The sequence below is a fragment of the Salmo salar genome, chromosome 29 (genome assembly GCF_965601325.2).
Source record: "Salmo salar chromosome 29, fSalSal1, whole genome shotgun sequence".
Classification (NCBI taxonomy): Eukaryota; Metazoa; Chordata; class Actinopteri; order Salmoniformes; family Salmonidae; genus Salmo; species Salmo salar.
In genome coordinates, this window is record NC_138319.1 from 38,855,001 (window position 1) to 38,867,851 (window position 12,851).

A 12,851-nucleotide genomic window follows, 5' to 3' on the forward strand; every position below is an offset into this window, starting at 1 on the left:
TAAAGGAGAAAGTGCATCTCTGTCTCTACCTCCCCTGTCGTGCAGTGACCACATACACGCTCCTCTTTGGGTAGCCATGTCTTTTTATGTCTGCCGGTTTCTATTGCCAATCGGTGGTCACTCAGCCTGTACTTGGTAAGGATCTGTCTCTGTCTCTCTCTGTCAGCCTGTACTTGGTAAGGATCTGTCTCTGCTTCGTATCTCTGACAGAGTAGAGATAATCAGCCAATTCATATTCTCTGTTTAGGGTCAGATAGCAATTTAGTCGGCTTTGGGATTTTGTTTCGTTTTTCCAATGTTGGAAATATGAGTCCTTTGATTGATTCATGATTTTGTTTATTTGAATTCTTTCTTTTGAAGCAGTGCTGGTGTCAGCTTGGTTGGTGAGGTCCAACACCAGCTGACTGAGAGGGATCGTTTCTGGGCTCAGCTCTTGGGTTTGGAGTGCTTTAAATTGCAGACTTGAATTTGGACTTGAATTTAGATGTAGCCAAAATTTTAATGATCTTTTCTGTATTTTCATTATTACTGGAAAGCGGCCCAATTCTGCCCTACATGCATTAGTTGGTGTATGGACTTGTAGGATTTTCCGACAGACTTGTGCATGTAGGGCTTCAATTGGATGTTTGTCCCACATTTCAAAGTCCAGTTTATTGAGTGGCCCCCAAACCTCACTTCCGTAAAGAGCTACTGGTAGGATTACACTGTCAAATATTTTGGTCCAAATTCTAATTGGGATGTTGATTTTGAATAATTTCATTTTTATTGCATACAATGTTCTGCGGGCTTTTTCTTTGAGTGCGTTCACTGCCATATTAAAGTTTCCCGATGCAGATATGGTCAGACCAAGGTAGGTGTAATTTTTATGTGTTCAATGATGGTGTTGTTCATGGTGAATTTATATTTGTGTTTCTGACATTTGGTTTTCTTTTGGAAAATCATGATTTTCGTTTTTTGGAAATTTACTGCCAGGGCCCAATTATGGCAATATTGCTCTAGAATATTAATGTTCTGTTGAAGACCTTCTTTGGTTGGTGATAGAAGTACCAAGTCATCAGCATATAGCAGGTATTTCACCTCTGTGTCAAATAGTGTGAGTCCTGGGGCTGGAGAATGGTCCAACATGTCTGGTAATTCATTGATATAAATGTTGAAAAGGTTTGGACTCAAACTGCAGCCTTGTCTCACACCTCGACATTGTGAAAATAATTCTGTTCTTTGGTTTTTGATTTTTATTGCACATTTATTTTCTGTGTACATACATTTTTTTAAGTCATACACCTTACCACCAAGCCCACTTTGGAGAATTTTGTGGAATAGCCCTTCATGCCAAATAGAATCAAATGCTTTTTTAAAGTCAATAAAGCAAGCAAAGATTTTCCCCTCTTTTTTTGGTGGACGTGTTTATTAATTAGTGTGTGTAAGGTGTATATATGGTCAGTAGTGCGATGGTTAGGGAGAAAGCCAATTTGACATTTACTTATTACATTTTTTTCTTGAAGAAAGGTTTGAATTCTTGAATTCAAATGCTACAGAAAACCTTTCCCAAGTTACTGTTTACACAAATTCCCCTGTAATTATTGGGGTCTGATTTGTCTCCACTTTTGTGGATAGGGGAGATGAGCCCCTGTTTCCAGACATCAGGGAAGCAGCCAGAAGTTAAAACCATATTGAACAATTTAAGCACAGCATTTTGCAACTCAGGTGTGCTGTTTTTCAGCATTTCATTTCTGATGTTGTCTAGACCACAAGCCTTCTTTGATTTAATAGATTTGAGCTTTTCATTTAGTTGTTGTTGGGTTATTGGGTCTAACAGATTTAGTTCTTGTTGGGTTGTTGGGTCTAATGGATTTTGGTTGTTTTTAATGACTGATTCAAGGATGTAAAATGTTTCTTTAATTTCTAATTGGTTCTGTTGTAAGTCTTTTTGTGGGATGTTTTTGAATAGATTATCAGAATACGTTTTCCATATTCCTACATCTTGTATGGCTAATTCCTGTGGCTTTGTTGTGCTTACATTTTTCCACATGTCCCAGAACTGATTTTTGTCAATTGCGTTTCCAATTTCATCAAGTGTCTTGTTGGTATAATTCAATTTCATGCGTTTCACACCTCTCTCTCTCTCTCTCTCTCTCTCTCTCTCTCTGTCTCTCTCTCTCTCTCTGTCGCTGTCTCTCTCTCTCTCTGTCGCTGTCTCTCTGTCTCTCTGTCGCTGTCTCTCTGTCTCTCTGTCGCTGTCTGTCTGTCTCTCTGTCGCTGTCTGTCTGTGTCTCTCTCTCTCTGACTCTGTCTCTCTGTCTCTCTCTGCCTCTGTCTCTCTGTCAATTCAATTTTGATTTAAGGGGTTTTATTGGCATGGGAAACTTATGTTTAAAATGCAAAGCAAGTGAAATAGATAATAAACAAAAATGTGAAATAAACAATACAATTTAACAGTAAATATTGCAATCACAAAAGTTCCAAAATAATAAAAAGATTTCAAATGTCATATTATGTCTATATTCAGTGTTATAACGATGTGCAAATAGTTCAATTAAAAAAAAGGAAAATAAATAAACATAAATACAGGTTGTATTTACAATGGTGTTTGTTCTTCACTGATTGAACTTTTCTTGTGGCAACAGGTCCAAATCTTGCTGCTGTGATGCCACACTGTGGTATTCTTTTTAGGTGGTTGTAGAATTGAACAGCTCTTTTCTGGATTTTGATAATTAGTGGGAATTGGCCTAATTCTGCTCTGCATGCATTATTTGGTGTTTTACGTTGTACACTGAGGATGTTTTAGCAGAATTCTGCATGCATTATTTGGTGTTTTACTGTGTACACTGAGAATGTTTTAGCAGAACTCTGCATGTAGAGTCTCATTTTGGTGTTTGTCCCATTTTGTGAAATCTTGATTGGTGAGCAGACCTCAGACCTCCCAACAATAAATAGCCAATGGGTTCTGTAACTAATTTAAGAATTTGAAGCCAGTTCCTAAATGGTATGTCGAATTTCATGTTCTTTTTGATGGCATAGAAGGCCCTTCTTGCCTTGTCTCTCAGATCGTTCACAGCTTTGTGGAAGTTACCTGTGGCACTGATGTTTAGGCCAAGGTAGGTATAGTTTTTTGTGTACTCTAGGGCAACGGTGTCTAGATGGAATTTGAATTTGTGGTCCTGGCAACTGGACCTTTTTTGGAACACCATTATTTTTGTCTTACTGAGATTTACTGTCAGGGATCAGGACTGGCAGAGTCTGTGCAGTAGATCTAGGTGCTGCTGTAGGCCCACCTTGGTTCAGGACAGAAGCACCAAATCATCAGCAAACAATAATCATTTGACTTCAGATTCTAGTAGGGTGAGGCCGGGTGCTGCAGACTGTTCTAGCGCCCTTGTCAATTCATTGATATATATGTTAATTTGTTGAAGAGTGTGGGACTTAAGCTGCATCCCTGTCTCACCCCCCCCGGACCTGTGGAAAGACGTGTGTGTGTTTTTTGCACATTTTAACCGTACACTTGTTGTTTGTGTACATGGATATTATATTTTGTATGTTTTCCCCCAACACCACTTTCCAACAATTTGCATAGCAGGCCCTCATGCCAAATTGCGTCAAAAGCTTTTTTTGAAATCAACAAAGCATGAGAAGAGTTTGCCTTTGTTTTGTTTTTTGTTTGTTATTTAGGGTGTGCAGGGTGAATACATGGTCCGTCGTACGGTGATTTGGTAAAAAGCCAAATTGACATTTGCTCAGTACACTGAGGTAATGTGTGTCTGATGTTATTGAAAATGCACAGGATTTTCCCAAGGTTGCTGTTGACACTGTCTCTCTCTCTCTCTCTCTCTCTCTCTCTCTCTCTCTCCATCTTGTCCTCTCTCTATCTTGTCCTCTCTCTCTCTATCTCCCTCTCGCTCCCTCTCTCCCTCTCTCACTCTTTCTCCCTCTCTCACTCTTTCTCTCTCTCTCTCTCTCTCTCTCTCTCTCTCTCTCTCTCTCATTCTCTCTCCCCTCATTCTCTCTCTCTCACTCTCTTTCTTTGTATCTCTCTGGTGTGTCTGTGTTGAACTGGGAGACAGAGGAGTGTTAGTGAGAGTCTCCCAACTAGTTAATGAGAACAACTCCACCTTGTGGAGACAGTAAAGAGTCAACACAGACTTTAAATAGACATGCAGAGAAACCAGACCACAGCTATGTGTCACCTTCCTAAAACGATATGTACTGTGTTCTCCTACTAGGCACATATCTTCACTCATTTGTAGAATATACGATCAATGCTTAGGCTCTGATCAAAGGGGACAAAAAAAACTCTGGTCAAAAATAGTGAACTGTATAGGGACTAGGGTTCCATTTGGGATGCAGGAACTGTGTCACATTCCTTAAAAAGTACACTTCTATGGTGCAACAAAAAAAAAGGGAAATTTGGTAAAGTTTCCAGAACGTTGCAACCCTTTTCCAAGCACATTTCTACTCTCTAGTCTAGAGTAAATCAAGTTGAGACTGTTACTTTTTTTTATAGATGAAGAAATGCATATGCAGCAAAATATGAATTATGTTTTTATGCATATTCATGTTAAAATATTTTTACATGCAGTTAACTGTACAGCAGAGGCCTTCATAGAACTTAATCAATTTCCAAATTACCGATTGGGGGATAATAAAGATACTACAGATTCTATATTCTTCTCTTAACTCCTACGTGTAATAAAAAGCAGGGTTTGAAACATAACCGAGAACCAAAAAATAACTACTTTCAAAGAACAGAATCAGAACCAGGAACTAAGGTGGTCTATAATGTTCTGGAATAGAACCGTTATTTAAAAAACATGGGAACCGGTTAATAACTGTAGCCTACTGACATCACAAGCCCCTCCCCCTCAGAAGCATAGCTGTACCCTACTGACTTCACAAGTGTGATTCAGACATTTTGGAAAGAGATTTTCTATTAGAGAAGAATGGATTCACTTTTTCAATTCTAGTTAATAACCTTTTACTGCTGTGGGCTCACACACATGGTTATGGGCATAATAAAAGAAAACACCTGTACCATGTCAGATATAGAGCTTTGAGTTTTAAGTTTGAAAACTAATATTACACTTTATATACATCACACAAGACTGAGATATATCAAAACCGTTTGACATAGAAACACAGGATTTTCTGCTTCTTTTTTAAAATGATGTGTATTAATTATGAAATTATGAAAAATATTAGTAACATTTCCTCCCATGAGGCCACTAGGTCATTTGATTGCAGTAAATGGGCTACGGATACCATAGTTTAGTAGTTTCACATTGGATTTATTAAAAACAGCGTCTGTGCCACCAGTAATTACAGACAGTAGTATAAATAACTGTGCACAGTCCACGCAGTCCGACAATTTTACCAAGGCTTCTGGAAAGCAATGCTGTAGGAATGCTCAACCGGTGTCACTCATTCAGCTGACAGAAACTTTCAACTAGTTCTCCACATTAAGCAACGAGTTGGAGTCAGAGGCCGTGCCTTCTCAGGTCTCTCCTCCACCCGTTACAGGGTCTGAGCCACCGAAGCCTCCCACCATTAGCTCTGACAAATTGAAAACCCTAGTCCTTGGCGACATCATTACCGGCAGAATTAGACTTAAAAAGATTCATCTCGTGACCATGCACTGTTTACCAGGGGGTAAAACTACCAATGTAAAGGCTAATCTGAAGAGGGTGCTGGCTGATGCTAAAACTGTCAAGCGAAAGAGAGTATAGGGATATTAAAAAGTCAGAGGTCACCAAGCGCAACATAGCTTCAGCGTGTAAATTAGCTAGAAAGATGTGTCGGCATCGAGTAATTGTCTCTGGCCCCCTCCCAGTTAGGGGGAGTGATGAGCTCTACAGCAGAGTCTCACAACTCAATTGCAGGTTGAAAACTGTTTACTGCCCTCCCAAAATATAAATTTAGTAGGTAATTGGCTCTCTTTCTGGGACTCACCCACAAACAGGACCAAGCCTGGTCTGCTGAGGAGTTAAAAACAAATATTTTAAGATTTTTTATTTCACCTTTATTTAACCAGGTAGGCTAGTTGATAACAAGTTCTCATTTACAACTGCGACCTGGCCAAAATAAAGCAAAGCAGATCGACAAAAATAACAACACAGAGTTACACATGGAATAAACAAACATACATTCAATAATACAGTAGAAAAAAAGTATATATTTATTTATTTTGCTCCTTTGCACCCCAGTATCTCTACTTGCACATTCATCTTCTGCACATCTATCACTCCAGTGTTTAATTGCAATATCGTAATTACCTCTCCACTATGGCCTATTTTAGTAGTGTTTGTGAAAGAGGTAAGATAAGGAGGTAAGGCAATAAAATAGGCCATAGTGGATTCTCAGACAACCCAAAGATTCCTTGATGCCCTTCCAGACTCCCTCTGCCTACCCAAGAACATCAGAGGACAAAAATCAGTTACCCACCTAACTGAGGAACTCAATTTAACTTTGCACAATACCCTAGATGCAGTTGCACCCCTAAAAACAAAAAACATTTGTCATAAGAAACTAGCTCCCTGGTATACAGAAAACAAACGAGCTCTGAAGCAAGCTTCCAGAAAATTGGAACGGAAATGGAGCCACACCAAACTGGACTAGCTTGGAAAGACAGTACCGTACAGTATCGAAGAGCCCTCACTGCTGCTCGATCATCCTATTTTCCCAACTTAATTGAGGAAAATAAGAAGAATCCTAAATTTATTTTTGATACTGTCGCAAAGCTAACTAAAAAGCAGCATTCCCCAAGAGAGGATGCCTTTCACTTCAGCAATAATAAATGCATGAACTTCTTTGATAAAAAGATCATGATCATTAGAAAGCAAATTACGGACTCCTCTTTAAATCTGCGTATTCCTCCAAAGCTCCGTTGTCCTGAGTCTGCACAACTCTGCCAGGACCTAGGATCAAGGGAGACACTAAAGTGTTTTAGTACTATATCTCTTGACACAATGATGAAAACAATCATGGCCTCTAAACCTTCAAGCTGCATACTGGACCCTATTCCAACTAAACTACTGAAAGAGCTGCTTCCTGTGCTTTGCCCTCCTATGTTGAACATAATAAACGGCTCTCTATCCACCGGATGTGTACCAAACTCACTAAAAGTGCCAGTAGTAAAAACCTCTCTTTGTAAAGCCAAACCTTGACCCATCAAAATGTAAAAAACGAATCAGCCTATATCGAATCTCCCATTCCTCTCAAAACTTTTTGAAAAAGCTGTTGCGCAGCAACTCACTGCCTTCCTGAAAACAAATAATGCATACGAAACGTTTCAGTCTGGTTTTAGACCCCATCATAGCACTGAGACTGCACTTGTGAAGGTGGTAAATTACCTTTTAATGACGTCAGACCAAGGCTCTGCATCTGTCCTCGTGTTCCTTAGTGCTGCTTTTGACAAGTTCTTGCTTGGTTTAGATGTTATCTGTCGGAAAGATATCAGTTCGTCTCTGTAGATTGTTTGTCCTTTGACAAATCAATTGTACCTTTCGGCGTTCCTCAAGGTTCTGTTTTAGGACCACTATTGTTTTCACTATATACTCTACCTCTTGGTGATGTCATTCAGAAACACATTTCGATTAAACTTGGTGAAGCCCTAAAATTGCCTACCCTGTAAGCCTGTGTTTCAGACATAGCGAAGTGGATGATGGCAAATGTTTTAGTTTTAAACCCGGAGAAAACAGAGATGCTTGTTCTAGGTCCCAAGAAGCAAAGAAATCTGCTGTTGGATCTGAGATTTAATCTTGATGGTTGTACAGTCGTCTCAAATAAAACTGTGAAGGACCTTGCCGTTACTATGGACCCTGATCTCTCTTTTGAAAACATCAAGAATATTTCAAGGACAGTTTTTTTTCCCATCTTCATAACATTGCAAAAAGCTATAACTTTTGTCTAAAAATGATGCAGAAAAGCTAATCCATACTTTTGTCACTTCTAGATTAGACATTTCTCTACTCCCCGGCTAACCGGATAAATTATAAATTAACTTCACGGCTGCTAGAATCGTGACTAGAACCAAAGAATGTGATCATACTGGATTACTTCAGTGCTAGCCTCTCTACATTGGCTTCCTGCTAAGGCTAGGACTGATTACAAGGTCTTACTGATAACCTACGAAGCATTGTCCCTAGAATTTATAAACAAACACCTGGAGACAGGGTTTTCTCCTATAAAGCTACATTTTCATGGAATGGCCTGCCTATCCATGTGAGAGATGCAGACTCGGTCTGGACCTTCAAGTCTTTACTGAACACTAATCTCTTCAGAAAGTGAATGGAAAGGCACTGGAGCTACGAACCACCCTAGCTGTCTCTGCCTGGCCGGCTCCCCTCTCTCCAATGGGATTATCTGCCTCTGACCCTATTACGGGGGCTGAGTGACTGGCTTACTAGTGCTCATCTATGCCGTCCCTAGGCGGGGTGCGTCACTTGAGTGGGATGAGTCAGACGTGGTTTTCCTGGCTTGTTTTGTGCCCTTTCGGGCTCGTGCGGTGCAGGAGATCTTCATGGGCTATACTCAGCCTTGTCTCAGGGTACAACGTTGGTGGTGTATTGATCTCCCTTTATTAGTGTTGGGGCTGTGCTATCACAAAGTGGGTAGGGTTATATCCTGCCTGGTTGGCCCTGTCCAGGGCTATCGTTGGACGGGGCCACAGTGTCCTCTGACCTCCCCTGTTTCAGCCTCCAGTATCTATGCTGCAATAGTCTATGTGCTGGGGTACTAGGGTCAGTCTGTTATTTCTGGTGTAATTCTCCTGTCTTAAATGCTGTCCTGCATGAATTTAAGTATGCCCCCTCTAATTCTCCCATCCCTCCCGAAGGACCTGAGCCCTTGGACCATGTCTTAGTATTATCTGGCTTGAGGACTCCTGGCTGTCCCCAGTCCACCTGGTCGTGCTGCTGCTCCAGTTTCAACTGCCTGCGGCTATGGAACACTGACCTGTTCACTGGACTGGCAAACTTGTCCCGGACCTGCTGCTCTCTCTCTACCACACCAGCTGTCTGAATGCAAGGCTATTAAAAGCCAAATTACATTTGCTCTTGAGGTACTGATCTGTCACACCCTCTACAACCCTGCTGGTCATCTATGAACGTTTCAACATCTTGAAGAACGATCTGGCCATAATGGCCATGTACTGTTATAATCTCCATCCGGCACAGCCAGAAGAGGACTGGTCACCCCTCAGGGCCTGGTTCCTCTCTAGGTTTCTTCCTAGGTTCCAGCCTTTCTAGGGAGTTTTTCTTAGCCACCATTCTTCTTCTGCATTGCTTGCTCTTTGGGGTTTTAGGCTGGGCTTCTGTACAGCACTTTGTGACATCTGCTGATGTGAAAAGGGCTTCATAAATGCATTTGATTGATTGATTAAAAGTACTTACTCTTCAACTGTCTATTAACCTCTGTCATTTCATCTGCCAGTCTCTGAGCACCAATATAACAGGAATTCTGCCTGAATTAATTGATTATTTTTACGAGCAGAGGCGCTTACAGAGGTGATGAAAACCGTGAGCGAGTGAGCGAGAGAGCGAAAGAGCAGGTAAAAAGAGAGGGAAGGAAAGAGACTGAAAGAGGGAAGGAGAGAGACCTGGAAGAAACTGAAAAAGGAAAGCGAGGGACTGAAAGAGGGAAGAAGAGAGACACAGATGGAAGGAGAGAGACTGAAAGAGGGAAGGAGAGAGACCTGGAAGAAACTGAAAAAGGAAAGAGAGGGACTGAAAGAGGGAATAAGGGAGACACAGAGGGAAGGAGAAAGACAGAGGGAAGGAGAGAGAGAGCAAGTAAAAAGAGGAGAGAGAGGATGAAGGTGAGCGAGAGACAGAGAGAGAAACAGACAGAGAAACAGAGCTAGAGAGACAGAGAGAGAGAGACAGAGAGAGAGAGAGACACAGAGAGAGAGAGAGAGAGAGACCAGGTGTGAAACAGGAAAGGGCCTCAAGGGATATGCTAATTTGTCAGAGTGTACACCGAACTCACTCGATTTAATTAATCAAAACAGGAACATTTGACATTTTGTTTGAAATTTTAAATGACATTTTCCCAACAGAGAAGTGTCCTACTATGTGCTGCCTATATCCCGCCTATAGAATCCACATATTTTAATGACAACATCTTCTCCATCCAAGAGGAGATCAATCATTTCCAGGCCCAGGGACATGTTCTAGTCTGCAGTGACCTAAATGCCAGAACTGGACAAGAACCTGAAACTCTTAGCAAACAGGGGGACAAACACCTACCTGGACAGCATCCCCTCCACCATATGCCCCCCCCCCCCGACACAATTTCGACAACATAACCAACAAAAATGGGTCAGAACTCCTGCAGCTCTTTTGCACGCTAGGTATGTACATAGTCAGTAATAGATTTTGAGGGGACTTCTTCGGTAGGTTCATCTATAGCTCATCTCTTGGCAGTAGTACAGTAGAATACTCTATACAATACGACAGACCAAATATGCACCCTGCACACCCTTATTGACAAACAAACAAAACAAAATCACTCTTTTCATGGTTTGTTGATTTCAAATATAGTTTTTGACTCAATCTGTCATGAGGGTCTGCTAAACAAATTGATGGAAAGCAAATGGAAACGGGTCATATTTGCGGGTCACTACTTCACAGCCGTTTGACCGTAATTTTTTTTTTTAAATCAAATTGCGGTTTTTTTTGCAGAAATGCCTTCTGGAACATGTGAACTTTCATGCGCCTTAATAACAAACTTGTATGCCATCTGTCAATACGAATTAAACTTCAATTATGAGCCTAGTTGGTTTAGCCACAGAAAAAGTCAGAAACCTTCCCGCTAGCCATGATTGGTTGATATATTTAAGTGGGCTGGACATGCCGAGAGATGAGTTTGGATTTGTCTGTAATAAAAATAATAAACAAAGATGTAGCCTGGTCAACAGAATACATTTTTTAACCTTTATTTAACCAGGCAAGTCAGTTAAGAACAAATTCTTATTTATAATGACAGCATAGGAACAGTGGGTTAACTGCCTTGTTCAGGGGCAGAACAACAGATTTTTTACCTTGTCAGCTCAGGGATTTGATCATGCAACCTTCCAGTTACTAGTCCAACGCTCTAACCACTATGCTACCTGCCGCTCCGTATCATCAGTATAATCAGAATACAAGTGCAGGTTACATTTTTTGAAGGACAAGTCAATATTTTTTAAGTAAACAGTAAAAAGTACAGGAGCCAAAATCAACCCCTGCTGGACACCTTTCATAATATCCAGGGAACCTGTTTTAACACCATCAGTAGAAACACATTGAGTTATATCTGTCAGGTAATTTTTAAACTAGTTACATGCAGCGTAGTTGTAACGGCTGTCTACGGAAGAAGTGGACCAAAATGCGGCGGAGTTAGGGTTCGTCATTTTTAATGTTACGAACACTATGCAATTCACAAAACTGACAGCCAACACAGTCCTGTCAGGTGCAACAACAGTGACAAGCACAATTACCCACACCACACAACGGAAACGTAGGCAACTTATGTGTGACTCCCAATCAACCACAACCCTCTACAGCTGTGCTTGATTGGAAGTCACACGGCCAAAATTAAATGAAACAATAAAACACTCACTCCCTTCTGCCACGTCCTGACCCAACTACACCCTCTACTGGTCAGGACGTGACAGTACCCCCCCCTCAAAAAAAGGAAAACACAAAAAAAAATCCCCAACAAAAAGGAACACCTAAACAATAAGGGAGGGAAGGGAGGGTGGCTGCCGTCACCGACGGCACTGTGCTACACCCTCCCTCCCCAACCCACCTATCCTGGAGGTGGCTCAGGTGCAGGACGTGGACCTCGCTCCACCTTCGGCGTCGCCCACTCTGTTGGCGCCGATCGCTGCGCCGGGCAGACGGGCCACTCGGGCTGACCCTGGCAGACGGACCACTCTGGCTGGGTCGGAAGGCATGCGGGCCACTCGGGCTGGGTCGGAAGGCATGCGGGCCACTCGGGCTGGGCCGGAGGGCAGGAGGACCACTCGGGCTGGGCCGGAGGGCAGGAGGACCACTTGGGCTGATCCTGACAGGCCGGGCACCCTGGCAGAACAGGGCAGTCCGGCCGCTCTGGCAGAACAGGGCAGTCCGGCCGCTCTGGCAGAACAGGGCAGTCCGGCCGCTCTGGCAGAACAGGGCAGTCCGGCCGCTCTGGCAGTTCAGGGCAGTCCGGCCGCTCTGGCAGTTCAGGGCAGTCCGGCCGCTCTGGCAGTTCAGGGCAGTCCGGCCGCTCTGGCAGTTCAGGGCAGTCCGGCCGCTCCGACGACTGTTGACTGGCGGGCAGCTCCGACGACTGTTGACTGGCGGGCAGCTCCGACGACTGTTGACTGGCGGGCAGCTCCGACGACTGTTGACTGGCGGGCAGCTCCGACGACTGTTGACTGGCGGGCAGCTCCGACGACTGTTGACTGGCGGGCAGCTCCGACGACTGTTGACTGGCGGGCAGCTCCGACGACTGTTGACTGGCGGGCAGCTCCGACGACTGTTGACTGGCGGGCAGCTCCGACTCAGGATTCACCAGGCTGGGGAGACATAACGGAGGCCTGGCTCTGGGCGCAGGCCCTGGACTCACCAGTCTGGGAAGGCCCGCTGGAGGCCTGGTTTGAGGAGGTGGCACAGGAGAGACCAGGGTGGAGAGACCCACTGGAGGACCGGTCCGTGGAGGAGACACGGGCTTGACCAGGATAGGGAGACCCACTAGAGGACTGGTCCGTGGAGGAGACACGGGCTTGACCAGGATAGGGAGACCCACTAGAGGACTGGTCCGTGGAGGAGACACGGGCTTGACCAGGATAGGGAGATCCACTGGAGGACTGGTCCGTGGAGGAGACACGGGCTTGA